Below are 22,927 nucleotides of genomic sequence, written 5' to 3'. Positions count from 1 at the left end.
TGAATTTTCTTGTATTGTGTTTTTATTTTACAACTGTCTGTATGCTGCATACTTTACACTTTGCTTCTGAGCTAAGCCATACTGCTTTGTGGCAATCTAGCAGAGTGTAAAGCAAAGATTAATTTAGAGCCTTTTGTGGTTCACCCTGACAAGGATTGGGGTTGGTACCTGAGTAGGGCTTTCACCCACCCCATAACCAATAACTATTGATTAGCGTAACTTTTCCGGACTGGGCAGTATATTATTGTGTTTGTTGTTTGATTGTTGGGGTCTGACCTTTTGCCTCAGCCAATTCCCCACTATTTTCCTTAGAAGCCTATGACTGCTCGCTATCACTACCCAGAGAGTCAAGTGTGGAAAAGGTTATACTTGGCTCAGTCTAGGGCACTTAGTATCACAAGCTGCAAGGCACCTGTGGTAAACAAAGTCAACCGCCACAGTTCGGTCCCAGTAGCTCTTGTCTCACTTGTGGCTCCTTAAACAGGCTCTTACACCAAGGAATCACATTTATACCATTATAAGAGTAAAGGTATAAGGCCATTTGTTATAGGACAGGGGACTCCAACCTTTGCTATAAGTGGAGCTATGTATGTTCAATGAAAATAGTCCAAAACTACTAGTAACTTGACAACTGTTGCAGTACCGTCCACCTCAGAGACAATCACAATCGTTATCACACCTTGCAGGATTGCTAGTAGTGACAACACAGATGTATGTCACAATATTGGGTCATGGCAAAATATCATCCAGAATATTGGCTAATACTATATCAGGAAGGTGCATATATAATGTAAGTATAGACTTAATATTCTAGACCCCACATCTATGTACCCTGAAAACACGTATCTTCAAAATACATAGATGTGGAGTTAAGAATGCAAAGAAAACTATACTTTCCACCACATGGTTGCCATCATGATATATGGCAATAGTCTATGTTCTGGATGCAATATTTTGGCTGGAAAATGTTTAAAATTCTCAATTTTTGTAGAACACTAGTCACTCCAATGCATAAGATGGGGTTGTCAGGTAACACTGTATCATAACAAAATGCCTCCACGTGACTAATGAAATAATAGGCACAGCAGCAAGTGCCCACATGCACAAATGAAATACTAAAAGCTATAAATCTCCCCAACTCAGTATGAACTATCATTCAAAGTGTAGCCTAAATGTGGTATAGATTTTCAATTACTTTGTTTTTCAAACATCTACATATCAGCTTCTGAAAATACATGTTTTCCTTTGAAATGTGCACTTTCCATTTTTGTTTAACACATTCAAAGAAAATCTTGGCTTTTTGCCTCAAAATTAGATTTCATGCACGGCCTCTAAATGTCACGTTGGGATTTTCCTGGTACAAATGCATCACATGGACATATTGTGCCCCCTCCCCCTCCATATGTTTTATCATCATATGTCAGGAATGCCCATTATAATGTCAAAGACACCTAAATTATGCCAAGGATGCCCATCATCGCACCAGGGCCACAATTGTACCATTCCTACCCATCATAAGGCTAAGAACCCCATATCATGTCAGCCTTGAACATTATTATTCAAACCGTGGCCATGATTATGTGATGGATGGCCACAATTAGGCCAAGTACAATCACGCTATGGCAAAAATAGCTGCCGTTATGCCATGATTAGTTATAAGATGCCCAGCATATGTCACGATTTACCATTGTTACGCCATTGCCAAAATTATATTGGAAATATAATTGGAAAATGTGACCCTCATATTGGGGGCACCAGAAACATTTGGTATTCTCTGACACCGGGAATGGCTTCCCGGATCAGACACTATCTTTAAAAGAGGGACACAATGCCAGACGCATAGATAAATGCATACCTATGTGCACACTTGCAAACAGAAATATGTAAGCAAATACCCATATATACATACACATGCTACTCCCACTGTCTGAAACAAAGAAGGACACTACCTGTCTCCACTCACAATCCGGCCTTTGCTCTTCATAGCTACAGGTTTGCCTAAGTTTGGTCTCTAGCCACACCACTTTGGCTATTTCTGACACTTGTTTCTCTCTCAGTTTCACTTGCGATTTATGATAGATAGAGTGGAGACAGATAGTCATGTGACTGGTACTGGTACTTTAGACTGTCACAGTGTGTTTATGTGTGAGCGTGTCACCTTGCCATTGGTTTGGCTGAAGGGCACTCTAAGGCTACGGAGGTATGTAGTGCTGCCTTTTTAATAAGGCTTGACCTTCTGAGTTGCATACTGTTCTGGACTGCACTTCAGGATACCCCTTGGAGATCCCTGCTATGGATATACTTCGCATTTATTTGTATGCAGTGTGATTCATTATCATTACTCTAAATTTACATAGTCTCTTTACTCCCTATTAGCAGTAATGCTATTTGTAATAAATGTAATTATTATTTGGAATTGGTCATTACCCATCTCTAGGAATACAACCCTCTTCAGGGTGAACTACTAAAGTCACTATATTAACCTGTGCTCACCTCATGGTAGCTATGGTAAAGAGCAGACAGGCTTAACTTGACAATGTGTAAAGTATTGATGCAGTACCCAAAAGTAATAAAGTCAAAACACAACATAAGAAAATTCCAAAACCAATTAAGACAAATATAGAGTAAATTTTAATAAATAAATAATATGACAACAAAATGACAAAAGCCAGCGGCAACGCAACTTGGTCAGACCGGCTTGGCAGGTTTGCCCCATTCTCTGAAGGACTTTGAAGGCAAAATATTTCTAACTCCCAGGTTTTCAAGGCTAGTGGTAAAGTCCACCAGACACAGCCAATGGTTCCAGGACCTCAAGTACAGCATTTGAAGGTCAGGACTCACTCCATAAGAGGCCACCAACAGGGTCCAGGGAATGCCAGTTGGAACTGGTCATCTGGGAATCTTCATGAAAGGTCTTTTGTAGCTTGTGTCCCTGTAGATTGAACAGGAGATTTGCCTCATAACCCTTAAAGTCCACTTCTTTGCCCTGGGTACACAAGGGAGTAGGTCCAGTCCTTCAGGATTCCTCTCAGATCTCAGACAGTGGGTCAAGTCTTCTTTAGATACTCCTCGGATCCAGTAGTGTTCTGAGGATGGTAGTGAGGATGCCACCTTTATGTTTAACACCAACTTGTGGGTGAGGGCGACTCCTGGCTCCTTCCTAACCAATGGGGCAAAGGTTCACAGGAGTTACCGTACCCACTTTTGTAGAATTTCCTATGTCCCTACTGTAAATATTCCAACAGTACCCTTTTCTGCATAAATCCAAGATGGATTAGGAGCTGGAGCATTCAGGAGGCTGCATCTGGAGGCTAATGCAAATTAGCCTCCAAAGGATTTAGGCATGAAAAGGTAACTTTCTAAAAGTACATTTTCCTTAATATTTAAAAAAAATCCAATTCACCATTGAATTCGACTTTTAATAACTATTACAATGTGTTCTTGTATGATGTTTCTAGGTGTTTCCCAGCAAAAGATAGGTTTATTAAATGTAATAGTGCATTCCAGTGTTTCTCTATTGAACAGCCGGCCTTGCTAGAGTGAAAATAGCTTTTAGGTGCTAGGAACTGCATAGACATGTTTAACATTAACGTTCTCCATGTCCTATTTTAAAATACAATGCACCCTGCCTTTTGTGCTATAAGCTCTGCTATGGGGTGGCTTATTGCTATTTAAAAGAAGTTGCCAAAAGGGTTAATTTTGATAGGTCAAACTGCAGGTTTTGAACTGCTCCAATCAACCTACAACGGTAGGCCCAAGCCACGTTTGCACTTCCACTGTAGTGGCTGGCACTACAAGCGCTGCAGTCCAAAAGTGGCATTTAATGTATAGGTCCCAGGTACACCCTGTACCATAAACTAGGAATTTACAGGTACATTGAATATTCCAATTATGAGTATACTACTTCGCCCATGTTAAAGGGTGGAGACCAGGCATTCTATTACTGGTTAGCAGGGGTAATGTGCACAGACTTCTATTGCTAAAATCTGGGTGTATGCCAAAAGAAAAATGATAATTTACTACATTGTTTAAGTAGTTTTTTTTTAGCATAAAACAGTAATTCAGTGTAGTTTGTTTTATAGTTAAACCTGTCCACAATGGTGGGTAACAATCAAGTAATCAGCATTCGACTTAGTAGAGAGCTTTGTTGCTTTACATGGCGCATCGCCCACTACCCTCCCATTGAAAATCCAATGATATATCTCCAGGAACATGTGTAGCTGTAGCAATTACATTTTATTCCAATGAATTATTAAAGATATGAGATGCTGGAATTTCCCAAGTAATGTCCCATTTCGTTCTTGAGTAAAGTCTAAAGTTAGCATTTGACACCTTAGCTATGAAATATCAAACTATTACAAGTTAGCATTTGACACCTTAGCTATGAAATATCAAACTATTTCAATGTGAATGAATCCCTTTGGCATCTTTTTTCTATCAGGTCTAAAACTAAGATCTTATCAAATGAAAGCTGTGGCGGTTCATATACATTTAACACTAAACATCTGCTTTGTAATGCAACCACTATCGAAATGTAACATCACTTTCATTTTAATCCCAGGAAAAAATCACTAGCCAATTTTAAGTCACTGAGGGGCATATCATCAAGCTGAATACCGCCGCTTTAGTGGCCCGTTTCCGCCGAAAAGCGGCGATTTTGTTAACGCTCAATCATCAAGGACACGCTAATGCGTGGTTCCTTGAGTAAGCAGCCCTTTAAACGCCACTTTGCATGTCAGCGATGAAAATCGCTAATGACATGCAAAGTAGGCGTCCCGTTACATTTCTCCAAGGAAATCAGCGCGGACACAGCAGCCCAATATCATTAAGCCACGAAGAAACCCACGATAAAATAAAATAAACCATGCTAACCGCAGTTATCGCGGATTTGCTATGCCTGCTTTGTAACTGACTTAGCCATACTTATTATGGCAGGTGGATTGTGCGGCTGAGGCAACGGGGCATATCATCTAGGAAACGCGATAAATATCGCATTTCCCGCTTTCCGTGATTCTGTTTCACGCCGCTATTGCAGGATTTAATCGCCGTGGAGATATGCATTGGTAATAGCGCAATATCTCTGCGATTAAATCACAGGAAATGCAATATTTATCGCGTTTCCTAGATGATATGCACCCAAATTCCCAGTTTTGATCCACCCTAAGCAATATTTCACATCAGCATCCCAATTTTGATTCGCCCTAAGCAGCATTGCACTCAGCATTTGCCATGCCCAAAGGTAGTCTTTGTAGCTAGCTGAATAAATACAGAAACATTTTCAAATGCTTTCCCGGTGCCTTACCACCTTTTCTGCAGGCAAATAATCTTGGTATCAATTTGCAACTAGTGCTTTAACTTTTTCTAAATGATTTCAATTACAAGCTATAATGCATGAACATTGAGAGTGCCCTCTATTGAACCTGTAATCTAATACTAAACTTCCTGATGTGCCTGCGAGAGCTGCTGAGACCAAGCGAAAGAGAACATTCTCACCACCATCCATAAAGTGATGAAATATATATGGTGTTACAGCAACAAATCGTGTTGCTTTTCCCATCACACACAAACTATGATTCATAATAAAGCAATTGCACAGATTTGCATACCCTGTAATAATGTGTAATTGGCCAGGAGCTGCACCGGATTGTATCTTTCAGCACCAGTTGTGTGGCCAATGTACTTTAACTGGGACAGCTTAATCTCTCAGTTTTCCGCCGTGCTGACCTCTCCCATCCCTTACCTATTCTTAAAACGCCACACCTCCCCATTTCTGTGATGTATTTTCATCACATTCAACTTCAGATGTATGGCTGGCGTATATTTACTACACATTCCCAGTGGCGCGTAAAGGATTGCTAGTGCTATGGTAAGTGTTGAGATGGGGTAGGGGCATGATCAGGGTTGGGTTAGGTTTAGGATACGCCGTAGGGGTAGAGCTAGTTATACGGTAAAAGACCATGATAAGGTGGAGATATATCTGCACTGATGATGTAGTGATGTCTAGGTAGTGACAAAATATAATATATGCATAACTGGTCCAAGTAGTGTTAAGCTGATGCAATGGTTTCTATGTAGTGTCATCCGAAGGTACTGAAGAAACCAGCATGGTTAAGTTTAGACCATACACTCTCACCTCTTCTACATATATGGATGCCATGACTATGCACAGGATGGTAATATAACATATTCAAACAACTCAAAACATTTCTCTAGCTTTTACATTTTAGAGGCATCATACTTGTACTGGCACATGGGAAACTCTTTTAAGTGGCCAACCTCTACCTATTGTTTTAAACAACAATGTCCATATAGGTATTTTTGGAAAGGAAATAGGACTATGACTGATATCCACTATGTAAAACTAAAATTAACCATGGCACATACTAATATATAAATGCCTAATTTTGAGGTCTATCATCAAGGACACTTGTTATTTTACTGTAAAGACTCAATTTTGATTTACACTGCTTCAGACAAGAAAGGAACTGTGAAATGTGAGAAAAGGTAGGGCCTGAATGTCCTTTCATGTGTAACACATCTAGGGCCAGATGTAGGTAACTTCAATTTACCGACTCATAAATACCGAATTTTACCGATTCGGTATTTATGAATCGGTAAATATGAAGGAGGGAGATGTCGGTAATTCTTAAATTTGAAATACCGAATAGGTAACATTCGGTATTTACCGATTCGTTAAATACCGATTCGGTATTTCCCATTGATTCCTATGGGCTGTGAAGCCCATAGGAATCAATCGGAAATACCGATTCTGTATTTACCGAATCGGTAAATACCGAATGTTGCAAGGGAGCAGGGGGTGTCACTTTGACACCCTCTAGCACCCCAAGTAAAGGCATGTGTGACATGTGGCACACATACATGCCCTAAGGGCATGTCTGTGTGTCACATTGCACAGTGTACATGCACAGATGTGCATGCACACCTGGATTCGGTATTTTACCACACAATAGGATTGTGTGGTAAAATACCGACTCTTACGGGCCTGTGGCACTCTCCGGAGTGTCACCTACATTTGGATTTACTGAATCGGTAAAATTACCGATTCGGTATTTTACAGAATCGGTAAATTTACCGATTCGGTAAATTTACCGATTCTGTAAAATAATGGCCCCTACATCTGAAAACCCAAATACCGGTCGGTAATGGCCGAATTTGGCCGTTACCGACCGGTATTAGGGCTCCTACATCTGGCCCCTAGCCTGCTAACTTCATATTTTCCCCCTCATATTTGAAAACAGACATATAGGGGTCGATTCCGATTCGGGAAAAAGCGCTCCGATTAGCTGTACGGAGCCTTTTTCCCGTACGAATCGTACACCTACCATGTCCCCGTACGAACAAGCAAGTACGATCCTGACCCAAACCGCCACTCCGTACGACTCGTACCAAACACCGTACAACTAGAAAGTACATACGGATTCACTCCGGCCGACGCTGTATGCTACGTCCGGATGTAAATAGGCAGCCATTCCCGGACCAGGAAGTACGATCCGTGTTGACGACACTCCGTATGGCCCTTTTGCCACGAGAGCTGTAAACTGCCGTAAAACCAGAGTCCGACACAAACTGCACCCCGGTACACGACATACCTGACATGAACTCCTTCGAGCGTGTCATCCCAGCCCTGTACGCCTACGACCTCGTATATAGAAACCGACGACGGCGCAGACGGTGAGTACAACCCACCGCAACAATGGAAGTATACCTGTACGGTGCGCCACACGCCAGCGCATATCACCATTGCTATAGTGATACATTTCCGCACACACGTCAGAAATCTCGGGGTACGGTGCGTCACACGCTAGCGCATATCACCATTGCTATAGTGATACGTTTCCACACACACGTCAGAAATCTCGGGGTACGGTGCGTCACACGCTAGCGCATATCACCATTGCAATAGTGATACGTGCCGCACACACGTCTGAAATCTCGGGGTACAGTGCGTCACACGCTAGCGCATATCACCATTGCAATAGTGATACGTGCCGCACACACGTCTGAAACCTCGGGGTACGGTTAGTCAGATCTGAGTGGTGGGTGGAAAAGACCCCCAACAGTGCCCAAGGGTATAGGGGGTGGGCGCAGAGGACCCCCAGCAGTGCCCAGCAGTGCCCAACAGTATAGGGGGTGGGTGCAGAGGACCCCCAGCAGTGCCCAACAGTGGCCAACAGTATAGGGGGGGTGCAGAGGACCCCCAGCAGTGCCCAACAGTGCCCAACAGTGCCCAACAGTATAGGGGGGGTGCAGAGGACCTCCAGCAGTGCCCAGCAGTGCCCAACAGTATAGGGAGTGGGTGCAGAGGACTCCCAGCAGTGCCCAACAGTATAGGGGGTGGGTGCAGAGGACTCCCAGCAGTGCCCAACAGTGCTCAACAGTATAGGGGTGGGTGCAGAGGACCTCCAGCAGTGCCCAAACAGTATAGGGGGTGGGTGCAGAGGACTCCCAGCAGTGCCCAACAGTGCCCAACTGTATAGGGGTGGGTGCAGAGGACCTCCAGCAGTGCCCAACAGTATAGGGGGTGGGTGCAGAGTACTCCCAGCATTGCCCAGCAGTGCCCAACGGTATAGGGGGTGGGTGCAGAGGACCTCCAGCAGTGCCCAACAGTATAGGGGGTGGGTGCAGAGGACTCCCAGCAGTGCCCAACAGTATAAGGGGTGGGTGCAGAGGACATCCAGCAGTGCCCAACAGTATAGGGGGTGGGTGCAGAGGACTCCCAGCAGTGCCCAACAGTGCCCAACAGTACAGGGGGTGGGTGCAGAGGACCCCAGCAGTGCCCAACAGTGCCCAACAGTACAGGGGGTGGGTGCAGAGTACCCCCAGCAGTGCCCAACAGTGTCCAACAGTATAGGGGGTGGGTGCAGAGGACCCCCAGCAATGCCCAAGGGTACAGGGGGTGGGTGCAGAGGACCTCCAGCAGTGCCCAACAGTATAGGGGTGGGTGCAGAAGACCTCCAGCAGTGCCCAACAGTATAGGGCGTGGGTGCAGAGGACTCCCAGCAGTGCCCAACAGTGCCCAACAGTATAGGGGGTGGGTGCAGAGGACCCCCAGCAGTGCCCACCAGTGCCCAACAGTATAGGGGGTGGGTGCAGAGGACCTCCAGAAGTGCCCAGCAGTGCCCAACAGTATTGGGGGTGGGTGCCGAGGACTCCCAGCAGTGCCCAACAGTATAGGGGGTGGGTGCAGAGGACTCCCAGCAGTGCCCAACAATATAGGGGGTGGGTGCAGAGGACCCCCAGCAGTGCCCGGCAGTGCCCAACAGTATAGGGGGTGGGTGCCGAGGACTCCCAGCAGTGCCCAACAGTATAGGGGGTGGGTGCAGAGGAGCCGCAGCAGTGCCCAACAGTGCCCAACAGTATAGGGGATGGGTGCAGAGGACCTCCAGCAGTGCCCAGCAGTGCCCAACAGTATAGGGGGTGGGTGCAGAGGACTCCCAGCAGTGCCCAGTTGTGCCCAACAGTATAGGGGGTGGGTGCAGAGGACTCCCAGCAGTGCCCAACAGTGCCCAACAGTATAGGGGGTGGGTGCAGAGGACCTCCAGCAGTGCCCAACAATATAGGGGGTGGGTGCAGAGGACTCCCAGCAGTGCCCAGCAGTGCCCAACTGTATAGAGGGTGGGTGCAGAGGACTACCAGCAGTGCTCAACAGTGCCCAACAGTATAGGGGGTGGGTGCAGAGGACCTCTAGCAGTGCCCAACAGTATAGGGGGTGGGTGCAGAGGACTCCCAGCAGTGCCCAGCAGTGCCCAACAGTATAGGGGGTGGGTGCAGAGGACTCCCAGCAGTGCCCCACAGTGCCCAACAGTATAGGGGGTGGGTGCAGAGGACCTCCAGCAGTGCCCAACAGTATAGGGGGTGGGTGCAGAGGACCTCCTGCAGTGCCCAACAGTATAGGGGGTGGGTGCAGAGGTCTCTCAGCAGTGCCCAACAGTGCCCAACAGTGCCCAACAGTATTGGGGTGGGTGCAGAGGACCCCCAGCAGTGCCCAACAGTGCCCAACAGTATAAGGGGTGGGTGCAGAGGCCCCCCAGCAGTGCCCAGGGGTACAGGGGGTGGGTGCAGAGGACCTCCAGCAGTGCCCAAAAGTGCCTAACAGTATAGGGGGTGGGTGCAGAGGACCCCCAGCAGTGCCCAACAGTATAGGGGGTGGGTGCAGAGGACCTCCAGCAGTGCCCAACAGTATAGGGAGTGGGTGCAGAGGACTCCCAACAGTGCCCAACAGTATAGGGGGTGGCTGCAGAGGACCCCCAGCAGTGCCCAACAGTATAGGGGGCAAAGTGTGCAACAGAGAGGTGATGGTTAAAAGCCTGACCTGTTGACTGGGTGTGTGTATATGATTGGTACAGAGGCTCCCTCCATCACCACACACTTTATTGAAACTCCTCACAGGGGCATCTATCCCCAGACCATACAGTTGCTAGCACATAACACACACTGGCTGTCAAGTGAAGTGGCACACATGTACAAAATCCAGAAAAAGGCAAAGCTAATGTGCCTACAATTGTGAATGTGAAAAACATTGATACATTCTTGACACATCCGCAACCACATGGGAAATGTGAATACAGTAGTGTGGACACCAAGCCAAAACTGCGTTGCACCACCAATACATACATGTAGCATAAAACGATGTGGAACAATCATCTCTGTGAGCCAATGACATTGCCTGTAAATCCTACAATGACTACATTGTCCAGCAGCACAGGCTAAGTGCATAGTGACAAGTCCACTTCAGATATGACATCCTCAGCAGAACACTGACAAGGCAAAACAGGCAGGCCCATCACACCTCCCATGCACAACATCCCAATCACTCCGTCAATGTGAGTAATACAGCCCAAGTAGTGAAAACTCAGAATCTGGCTCTCAATAACTGGGAAGCTATATGAAGTAAGCCAAGGTCACATTGTGTGGCTGCACATCAATATTAGTCCCAAAGAACCTGCAACATTTCTTGTGAATATGCACACACGCACTGCACAGTGTGAGTATGCACAAGCCAAATTTTGTATACATGGACAGTGTGAACATGTAGCTAACACATGAGAAATACAAAGCATACCAAAGACAAAGGCCACTGATGCAGACCCGTGCAGAACACCATGTTGAGACTCATGATCAGTGCCAAAATATCATGAAGGGCAACCACAGTGCACAGGTCGTGGAACAGTTAAGGTACCAACAAGTGTCACAGACCCCCCCTCCAACATGATGATGTGCTAAGCAATATGCATACTAATACATTTCACCCTAGGAGGACATGCTCAAATATGAAATACACAAAGCAGGGGACAAATGTGGAGGAGGGGAAGGGATGTAAAAGAGCATCTGCTCAATATAGGGCATTGAAATGACAATGCATAAAGTGCCTGTCTGACCAGACCACCACAACTGTGGGAGTGTTACCAGGCTTCCAAACACTGCAGGTAGCATGTGACACACATGACAACAGACATGTACCTACCCCCTCCTTGCTGCTGTCCCTCCTGCATCTGCCTATGGAGGTCAGGAAAAACGACGGCCAGGACCCGGAGCAGGTTGGGGGTGTGGTGACGTGTGCCGCCATGCCGGCGTGGAGCTTCAAGCTTCAGCTGCACCCGGGCAATACGGCGGGTCCAGCACCGGATGTCCTGCCACCTTTTGCGGATATTCTGGATCCTGCGGTAAGGGCCCCCCTCAGACCTGACATCCCTGACAGCCCTGGCAATGTCCACCCATATGTCCCCCTTCTCATGGGCAGATACCTGTCAGGAAAACAAGTGAAACTACATCAGTACACCTGCTCCATGTCCCAAAGACACAGACTTGCACCACATTGATGATGACAACAGGGCAGAGGATGCTGACAGGACTTGCATCATTGTCCATGTGAATGTGGCATGTGAGCAAACCGCAATGCACTACATGCCTTTGAAAGGCAACAGATGCCCTAAGGCTTGCAAACCACTCACTGAGCATGGCTAACACTGAACAAGATATGCTATTGCAGGGTGGTGTACAGCACGTGACATGCTGGCACATATCCCACTACACCTAAGAACTCTCAGCAGACCACACATGCTCAAGTGAATGCACTTAGCACAATGCTGGTAAGCAGTAAACACTATTTAGCTACATCATTCACTGCATGGTAGATATCTTAATGTACACACCAGGCACTGACTCCAAAGTACATTGCGTCTCTCAGTCCCATAAAAACACAATGGCTGCAGTGACACTCACACATTCATCACTCACCTGATCCCCTGGTTTCCCATACAGCTTGCTGTAGTTAGGTAGGAGGGCATCCAGCAGGTCCTGGTTCTCCTCCTCACTGAATGCAGGTACCCTCTCCATGCTCAGCAAGATCAGTGTCCAGGGAATGCAGAGACAGCAGCAGTGTTGTCCACTCCAATGTTGTGCAGGCAAGTGCCCTCTCACAGCCACATGCAGCCTTAAATCTGTGCTGCTGAGGGGCTGTCAGTCTCAGGAAGACAGTGTGATAGGGCAGATTACTTTGCATCCTATGTTTCATCCAATCCCATTCCACATAAGACCCTGACACACATTTGCATGGTTTGAAATTTTAGCTCTAGCTACACAACAAACATTGCAACATTGTATAGTTTTGGCCAACTGAATTTTGCAGGACACCTGTAGCGAACTCAAATCTCTGTTTCCTTGACAACCAGCCTGCATTCTGTGCATTTTACTCGTCCCCTAGGTGTTCCCTATGTATTTTCAGGCATCCACACACAAGTACGGTACGTGATTCGTTGCAAACGCCAGTTTTCGATAGTGAGACGACCCGTACACACGCACGCACCAGTGGGGTACGCTGCACACTTGTATCGCGTATGGCCACAATGCAATGGTGAGACGACCCGTACACATGCACGCACCAGTGGGGTACGTTCCACACGCGGATGGCCACAATGCAACGGTGAGACGACCCGTACACACGCACGCACCAGTGGGGTACGCTCCACACGCGTATGGCCACAATGCAACGGTGAGACGACCCGTACACACACACGCACCAGAGGGGTACGCTCCACACGCATATGGCCACAATGCAACGGTGAGACTAACCGTACACATGCACGCACCAGTGGGGTACGCTCCACACGCGTATCGCGTATGGCCACAATGCAATGGTGAGATGACCCGTACAAACGCACGCACCAGTGGGGTACGCTCCACATGCGTATGGCCACAATGCGACGGTGAGACGACCCGTACACACGCACACACCAGTGGGGTATGCTCCACACTTGTATCGCGTATGGCCACAATGCAATGGTGAGACGACCCGTACACACGCACGCACCAGTGGGGTACTGGGCGTCTCACATGCTCTAGTGAATGCATGTATACAGTGCGTTCCACAAGCTCACACATGGCACCATTACCATAGTGATAACAGGAAAACACATGGCAGGGATGTGGGTGTGAGGTCATTATGAGGATGAAGCGAATATGTGATATATGAATCACAAAGGACGCGTTGATTTCACATGAAACTCGAGGGTTTCTTCACCATTTACGAATCACTTCAACATTGTCTTTTAATTAAGTCAATCAAATAAATTTTGGATTTGACGAATGTTTTTATTTTAATTCATTTTCAAGTATTTTCATCATTCAATGAATTTTAGACATTCCATTTACGATATAATCCTTTCAAAGCATTACTTCATGCCCAATGCATTTCGGGTTTTAGGGAAACCCTTCGTCAGGGGCCTGTATCAAATGAAAACATACAGGACCTTAGCAGTCAGCAAAAACCAAACCATGATACAATAATGAATAATTATATGTTATTTTCGGACATTGATATGTTTTTTATAAGGAAAGAAGACAAGTTATTTTCGAAAATTAACATTTTTCGAGAGTGCTCTGATGCTTAGGAATCCCTATATATATGACGATATTCGTACTACTCATGAACAGAATCATAAACAAACGATAAAATAGGTGGCGTGTCAAAGGTTGGTTGAGACAGCGTGAATGTACATTATACTATAGTGATCGATATCTAGCCTGTCTGGATTGTACAAGTTTGATGGCGATACCAACATAATTCATTTGCTACTTACTTGAAGAATAACGCGTGAGGCTCGCGGTGTGGAAAACGCCGAATTGGGCTGTGTTTTGGAGGACCTATCGGTGAGGATGTTATAGCTTAGTCTGGCGGTCACGTGATAGTGATGTTCGCGGGAAATGTCAGCGTTCGAAACATTATTTATCAGATGATGTATGTACACCCTTGTGGAAAACAATAATTACTGGTTGAACAATTGCGTGTTAATTATAAATGCCAGCAAAATAGACATGTAGAGGAGAACGGTCATATGAACCTGAAGATTCGTTAGGCGTATAGTGATTGGTCTGGAATTTGACCACGTGATAAGGGTCAAATAAATAAACAAAGTGAAATGCACCGAACGTGCAAAAGGGTGATCGCATCTGTTTTCAAAGTGCCACCGCGGTAATGACCGATTGTGATCTGAATAGGGGAAATCTCATAAGCTAGCTGAGACACAGACGCGGAATGTCGTGAGTGTGTATATGTCACGCGTTTATGTGGCATGCGTTATGATTTATGCATCAAATGACTAAACCGATGACATCGGATTCGATACTGTAGTATATTATCATGCCTAACGTATAGTCAAAAAATTCACTATGTACATATTTCAATAAAAACAAATATATAGAATGGTAATCATTGATGTAAAGGAAAGAAAACAAAACAAAAGAAAACAATTCTTTAGTAGTACATGCATTATAATGCAACTTAGTGATAGAAAAATTCTAATGGGTCATATGCAGGATGGAGAAGACCTCAAAGTTCATAGTTGTGCCTATAGTTCAAAGAAAACATGTAAGTTCAATTCTGTCTACATTCTTGAGAACACGAACTGGTCAGACAACTTAGTGATCTTTAAAAGATACATTGACGATTTGTTTCTCATTTGGAGAGGTGATAAAGAAATGTTAGTCAACAACATCACGGCACTCAATCAAGTGAACCCAAGAATCATGTTTACTCACACTATCGATGAAGACACTATTTCATTTCTTGATGTACAAATCACCATTTGTAACCAACATCTACAAACGCAAGTCTACAAGAAAACCACTGATCGTAATTCAAGCTTACTGTTCCAAAGCTTTCATCCTGAAACTTTAAAAAAACATTTGCCCACATCCCAATTCATCCGATTGAAACGAATAACCTCTGATGTGCATGTGTTGGAAAAAACCTGGAAAGAACAAGAAGATCAATATCTAGCTCGAGGATACCCCAAGGAGATCTTAGATACATCACAGAAAAAAGTGGAAACATTTTCCAGAGAGAGTTTGTTAACACCATCAGTACAAATTGAAGATCAACCCAAAACAGTATGTGTATTAAAGTATTCGACAGCAGCCAATAAAATCAAGAAAATAATCAATCAGCACTGGATGCTTATAAAAGATGAACCAGATTTGAAAAATTTGTACAGTGAGCGTCTGACTTTCGCTTTCAAAAGGTCAAGGAATTTGAAGGAAATATTAACCACCAGAAAAGTAGAAAAACTGCAACTAAAAGGAATGTCGAAATGTTTTAATTGCATACATTGCAATAATGTAATGGAAGGGAACAAATTCATGCACCCTACGAAAGGATATCAAATCAATCTACAATACAACGGTACTTGTGATTCTAAAAATGTTATACATGCCATCAAATGTCCATGCGGCAAAATATACGTTGGCCAAACAGAAAGGAAGCTAAAAGTAAGAATATCAGAGCATAAAAGCAACATCCGCACAAAGAACACTAAATCAGTGGTAGCCACTCATTGGCTGGAAAATAATCACCAAATAGCGCAACTAAAGTTCACCATACTGGAGGTATTACCACAGCGCTGCGACATGGATCCTGTGAAACAACATTTACAGGCAGAATTTCGCTGGATCAAAAAACTTAATGCCCTACAACCAATGGGGCTTAATGACAGAATTGAACTTACATGTTTTCTTTGAACTATAGGCACAACTATGAACTTTGAGGTCTTCTCCATCCTGCATATGACCCATTAGAATTTTTCTATCACTAAGTTGCATTATAATGCATGTACTACTAAAGAATTGTTTTCTTTTGTTTTCTTTTCTTTCCTTTACATCAATGATTACCATTCTATATATTTGTTTTTATTGAAATATGTACATAGTGAATTTTTTGACTATACGTTAAGCATGATAATATACTACAGTATCGAATCCGATGTCATCGGTTTAGTCATTTGATGCATAAATCATAACGCATGTCACATAAACGCGTGACATATACACACTCACGACATTCCGCGTCTGTGTCTCAGCTAGCTTATGAGATTTCCCCTATTCAGATCACAATCGGTCATCACCGCGGTGGCACTTTGAAAACAGATGCGATCACCCTTTTGCACGTTCGGTGCATTTCACTTTGTTTATTTATTTGACCCTTATCACGTGGTCAAATTCCAGACCAATCACTATACGCCTAACGAATCTTCAGGTTCATATGACCGTTCTCCTCTACATGTCTATTTTGCTGGCATTTATAATTAACACGCAATTGTTCAACCAGTAATTATTGTTTTCCACAAGGGTGTACATACATCATCTGATAAATAATGTTTCGAACGCTGACATTTCCCGCGAACATCACTATCACGTGACCGCCAGACTAAGCTATAACATCCTCACCGATAGGTGCTCCAAAACACAGCCCAATTCGGCGTTTTCCACACCGCGAGCCTCACACGTTATTCTTCAAGTAAGTAGCAAATGAACTATGTTGGTATCGCCATCAAACTTGTACAATCCAGACAGGCTAGATATCGATCACTATAGTATAATGTACATTCACGCTGTCTCAACCAACCTTTGACACGCCACCTATTTTATCGTTTGTTTATGATTCTGTTCATGAGTAGTACGAATATCGTCATATATATAGGGATTCCTAAGCATCAGGGCACTCTCGAAAAATGTTAATTTTCGAAAATAACTTGTCTTCTTTCCTTATAAAAAACATATCAATGTCCGAAAATAACATATAATTATTCATTATTGTATCATGGTTTGGTTTTTGCTGACTGCTAAGGTCCTGTATGTTTTCATTTGATACAGGCCCCTGACGAAGGGTTACCCTAAAACCCGAAATGCATTGGGCATGAAGTAATGCTTTGAAAGGATTATATCGTAAATGGAATGTGTAAAATTCATAGAATGATGAAAATACTTGAAAATGAATTAAAATAAAAACATTCGTCAAATCCAAAATTTATTTGATTGACATCATTAAAATACAATGTTGAAGTGATTCGTAAATGGTGAAGAAACCCTCGAGTTTCATGTGAAATCAACGCGTCCTTTGTGATTCGTATATCACATATTCGCTTCATTACGTAAGGCACTGCCAGACACAGTGCGACAAGGATAGCGATACCCTGAGTTTACAAAAACATTGATAATCAAGTGATGTGCACGGAGATACAATCTTCAGTCATTATGAGGATGTCCATGTATGTTTTGGCATGGCATACTTACATGAGCAGGCCCTAGGTGTGGCACACAGTTATATAGCAGAGGGCATGTGATCAAGTGGCACAGTTGATGTGTGATGGGCTGTGGAGACATGACATTTGTGACGGGCCACTATATGGTTCACATTACCTTGACACTTGTCACATGAGTAACATCATGAACATGTTGTTATTCACATGAACACTGGGATGGCACACTCTTCATTACGGGCATCTGTCACATGATGCCAGGGACAGGGGCACTATCTCACTTTACCAATTGACGCTCTGCATGACCCGGTGTGACAATGTAATGTGTGTGCCATGTAATATATTGGGCATGCAGTTTGTATCGGGTAAACGTAATCCTCTTTAGGTGCATCTATGATGGGTCTGTGTCATGATTGCAAGTGTCTCACATGTACGCACACCATGCCACAGGGGCATTTCAACAGCTCATGTGTGTGATGGCATCATAGAGCATTTGGCCACAGACATACAGATCTGCATTCAGAGGATGGCTGTGGTGTAGTTTTGTAAAATGCACAACTCGTGCACAATATCACTGACATGTAAAATATATAGCACATGTGACGTGGGTGTGTTCCTTGCAGTCAGCTGTCTGGATGTGTTGACCACCTTCTCATGCAAGTCACGTGACGTGTGCCACTGACGCAATACATTGGTCTGCTAACTCAGACATGCCCAGATGATCATTTGTGTGCATGTCATGTCCATTTCACAGCCAACAGGGGAATCAGTTTTGTTGTAGGAGTGCCAACTAGCTGGCATAAGTGTCCATGATGTATAGGCCACGGCAGATTCATAAGTGATTTCATGTGTTTAAGCAGTGTTGATTGTGCTATGTACATTGTAATTGTTGTTTGCTGATAGTTGTACACCTTTTTACCCACACATGTCGTGCAGGGCACCCCCTCTGCCAAGGCAGTTGCCTGACTTGGATGCCATGAGGGAACGTGATTGCATCCGCCGCTACAGATTCCCTCAGGAGTTGATTCAGAATTTGACAGACAGGCTGGAACCACATCTACAACCGCGACACAGGTATCCAACTGCGCTGACACCCAAGGTTAAAGGTGACGGCAGCCCTATATTTCTTTGCCACAGGTACGTTCCAATTCACCATTGCTGATGTGGGGGGGATGTCCCAGACCATGTTCAGCCGTGTCCTACGTGATGTCTTAGCTGCTATGTTGCAGCACATTGATGAATTCATTAAGTTCCCTACTCCACAACAGTTGAACAATGTCAAGGGTGCATTCTATGCCCTGGGACACATGCCACATGTAATTGGGTCCATTGATGGGACACATGTTGGACTGGTGCCACCACAGGCTCAGGAGCAGGCCTTCCGCAACAGGAAACATTACCACTCCATAAATGCCCTGGTGGTGTGTCTTGCTAACATGATGATTTCCCATGTTTGTGCACGTTTTCCAGGATCATGCCACGATACATTCATCATGAGGCGGAGCAGGGTACCACAGATGATGCTGCAGCTGCGCAACCATCGGGCATGTCTTGTTGGTGGGTATACACTGTTTCTCATGTATTTCTCAATGTTATTTAGCTCTCTCATGGCTTCTCATTGCACACCCATTGACATGATGTATTGTTGTTGGAGACGCCGGATATCCAAACATGCCGTGGCTCATGACTCCACTACGCAACCCCAGAACTGCCGCAGACCAGCGTTACAATAATGCACATGGCCAGACCAGGCGTGTGATCGAGCGTGCGTTTGGACTCCTGAAGAGCCGGTTCAGGTGTCTCGACAAGACAGGTGGATCCCTACCATACTCCCCGCTCAAGGTGTGTGACATCTTCACCGTGTGCTGCATGCTGCACAACATGGTAGTGGAGGGGGAGGTGCCACTCATCCTGGATCCTGATGATGAGGACCATCCACCCGTTGAGGACGAAGGCCTTGGCCAGGATGCTAGTGATGAGGAGGAGGAGGATGATATCCGGAGTCAGCTCATACGCAACTTCTTCTCATAACGGTGAGTACCTGTAAAATAGTGTGCAAGCTACTACCATAGAGTGACATGTGTAGCATACTGTGTGTCCAGCAGACTGTACACAATGTCACTTTGATGTTTGTGGTGCAGTGTCACACAAGTGACGATGTCATGCCACACACATGAGCGCAATGATTGAAGTTGGAATGTACAAGTGTACTACATTGTTAGTGTATTGTACATGACCATGTCTGAATGAATATATTCAGTACGTGACCCCTTGTGTGCCTGTCCTTTCCAGGTCGCCCTGCCTGTTGTCTGTTCGTGTCATCTTGGTCCTCCTGCAATTCCTCTTGATGATAGCAACGTCGGATGAATCTGCGTACCCTGCACAGGCATGTGGAAATGTCAGTTTGGGTAAGAATTCCAAACAGGCTGTTTATTGTTGGTATGGTTTTTGATTGTGTAGAAACTGTTCATGCGCATGTTGTAGGCCCATACATACATGTCACATTACCATGTATCAAATTTCATGTTGTGCCTCTCCCATGACAAGACAGTCACCTTTCTTGTCAGTCATCTGTAGTAGAATTTTGACTTTGGTGAATGCATCAATGTGTGTTAACATTGACCCTGACACATTGCGGATGGCACGGGTTGCCATTGTGTGTGACATCACAAACACAGGCTCTGTGGAGAATTGCAGCCTCACTGTGTGCAGCAGGATGTGTCTGAATCATCCACTCAACCTTGTGGGCCAGTACAGTTTGATTTCCTGTGAACCATGTTGTGCCGGTGTGCGCCAGCGTATGTCCCACATGTTCTGTCAACTGTCCTGTGAGTCTGTTTGCATGGATGCATTGCCCCTTGTGGCAGTATGTCATGTCACTGTCATGTCGTTACCTCAGTGCCGTTGGAGAACACTGCTTCGCTAGCCTTCTCAGTAAGTTGATGTTAACTTTCCATTCTCATGATGCCAGGTATGTTTCGCTGATTACATCACAACGTTGGGCTGTAGCAAATGTTCACACTTACGTGGCAACAGTCCGGTGAGGTCATTGCCTGAACTCTATTCTGCCATGCAGCATATCCTGGTCACGGTAGGGTTTAGCATTGTTCCTATTTACTCGCTGTTGAGTTTGGTTACACATGCTTGTCCTGTCTAGCATAGTAAGGCACAGTTGCAAGAGGTAATGACTGGCCCCTATGGGGCTTTCTGGTGTTTAGGTTATTTCCTTCCTCATTTGAAGAGCTGCTTACGGCTCTTGTGGGTGATGTCTACTTTCCCTTCATGACCTTTATTGATTCACAGGGCTGACTACGGATTGTTGGCTTTGTGTCATTTGCACTGTTATACGTCACAATTACTGGGATAGCGAGCATCAATCATACACTGTGACGTCGTTCATGACTGCATGTATCTAATTGCATTGTAGCAGCCTAGTGAGCGTCATACATGCTCCATTTTGGTGACAACCTCTACTAACTCTCATGTGTCCGTGTTGAAGGATCTGATCTTGTCTCATTGCAAGATCTGTGATCAGTAATAGGACAGCGTGGCAGTGGTTACACTACACAGGTGTGAGTGGTACAGTCTATGTGCCAAGGTAATCTGTGAATCTGTAACAAAAAGTATGGAATCCTTATGCTTGGTTTGCTTTGTTTCAAATCTCCCTCCCTGCAGTTCCCATCCTCACCTTCCTTCGCCTGATCGCCGTAATGTGTCTGTCATTAGTAGTCAGACCAAGGGGATATTGGGAGATGGAACCCTTCCAGCATCACACCACTCTGATGATCACAGGTACGGACAGTCCCTGGCAGTTGTGTGGAGAGTGTATCACCAGCATTACAGGTAACATCATCGCATGAGTGTTATTGTCGTCAGAGCAATGCCACTGGGTATGTAAATTGGCTGATGCAGCATAGCCTTGCAACTAACTTCATCCTATTGTGTAGGAACTGTGTTTCACACGGTACATTGTGCCTCATTGCTGTCACCGCCGGTATCTTTCCAGTCTTCATGCGCTCTATATGGCATTGTTTACAATGATTGTTCATATGTGGTTATGTGTACAGTGACAACAAGCCTGCTGTTTGTAATGGCTAATGGACCATATTGTGCATGATGTACATGGTTGTGTATGTGTTCTGTTGCTTGCTACACACAACGTGCAGGCTACAGCTGCTGATGCAGTGTGTCCTGTGCCCCGCTTGGCATTATGGTGGCTCGTCCTGTGGCCGTGATGTTTGATGAATGTTCACACATTTTCAGGCAGTGACCCATGGGTAACCAGCCACTCCAGGCTCACATACACATGTCACTTATTGCCTAGCAAGAATCCTTGGGTTGTGTGCCTGTTTAGCATGTTCTATCACCCCTTCTGCCGTCATGTGTTCACTCCTCCCGGCTGCAGCATCCCCAGCCACAACGCTGCACCGCGTGGCCAAATCCAGCAACACACACACCTATGAGATACTCCTCCATCCATCCACCAATCCATTATTGAAGCATGCCGCAGCTTGTCTGTGCCACTGTTGCACAACCGCCATGACAAAGGCAGGTCCGTCAGCACCTGCAACATGCACACTGCAAGACACTCAGCTCATTTGATGACACATGTGACAGCATCAGTAGGAAGTCGTTTAGCTAGCAAGTCCCTCCCCTTTTTAATAGTGGTGGCCGATTGTGTTTGGCTATCATAGGGGTTCCAGGTGCACACACACTTTAGTTTCTCCTTAATTGATATGAGGGGACATAGTGGTAGTTTATTTGTGCACCATATTTATATTAGTTAGGGAATCACTATTTGTATTTTCCTTCTTGTTCTTTACTCACACGAAGATAGAGTGGCCGATGATGAGAAGTGGGTAAACTGACAATTGTCTGTCAGGAGCCCCCTCAGGTGTTGCTACCGTGAGGCACTCTCTCTTTGCTCACTTTATTATCAATTTTTAGAGTGGGATCAGACCTTGGTGTAATTTTTATGTAAACGTGAAACACACCATGACCCTAATGATTAGTGTCAAGGTACACATCTGAGGCAGTAGTATAAATTGGCCATGTAACTCTGCCATTGGTCATAAGGAATTTGGTGTGAGGTGGTTTAGGCCTTTTTGTTGTTGAACAGTGTCTGAATGGGGGGTGGCATTTTCCCTTTTTTCCTCTTGGGCTCCTTTTGATTGAATGACACATGTGACACAGCAGACTCATGCCCCAGCCAACCTCCACACAGTGAACACCAGACAATCATCCACCTGGCAACAAGCTACCACAAACACACCCATGACAGCCTCTCAGGCTGTGTGTGCAAGTCATACTGACAACACGACGCAGCCACACTTAACAGTGCGTGTACGTAAAACCAGGTCATGTGCCTCATACTG

This window comes from Lissotriton helveticus, chromosome 6 (genome assembly GCF_964261635.1).
Source record: "Lissotriton helveticus chromosome 6, aLisHel1.1, whole genome shotgun sequence".
Lineage (NCBI taxonomy): Eukaryota > Metazoa > Chordata > Amphibia > Caudata > Salamandridae > Lissotriton > Lissotriton helveticus.
Note: the sequence above shows the minus strand (reverse complement) of the source record.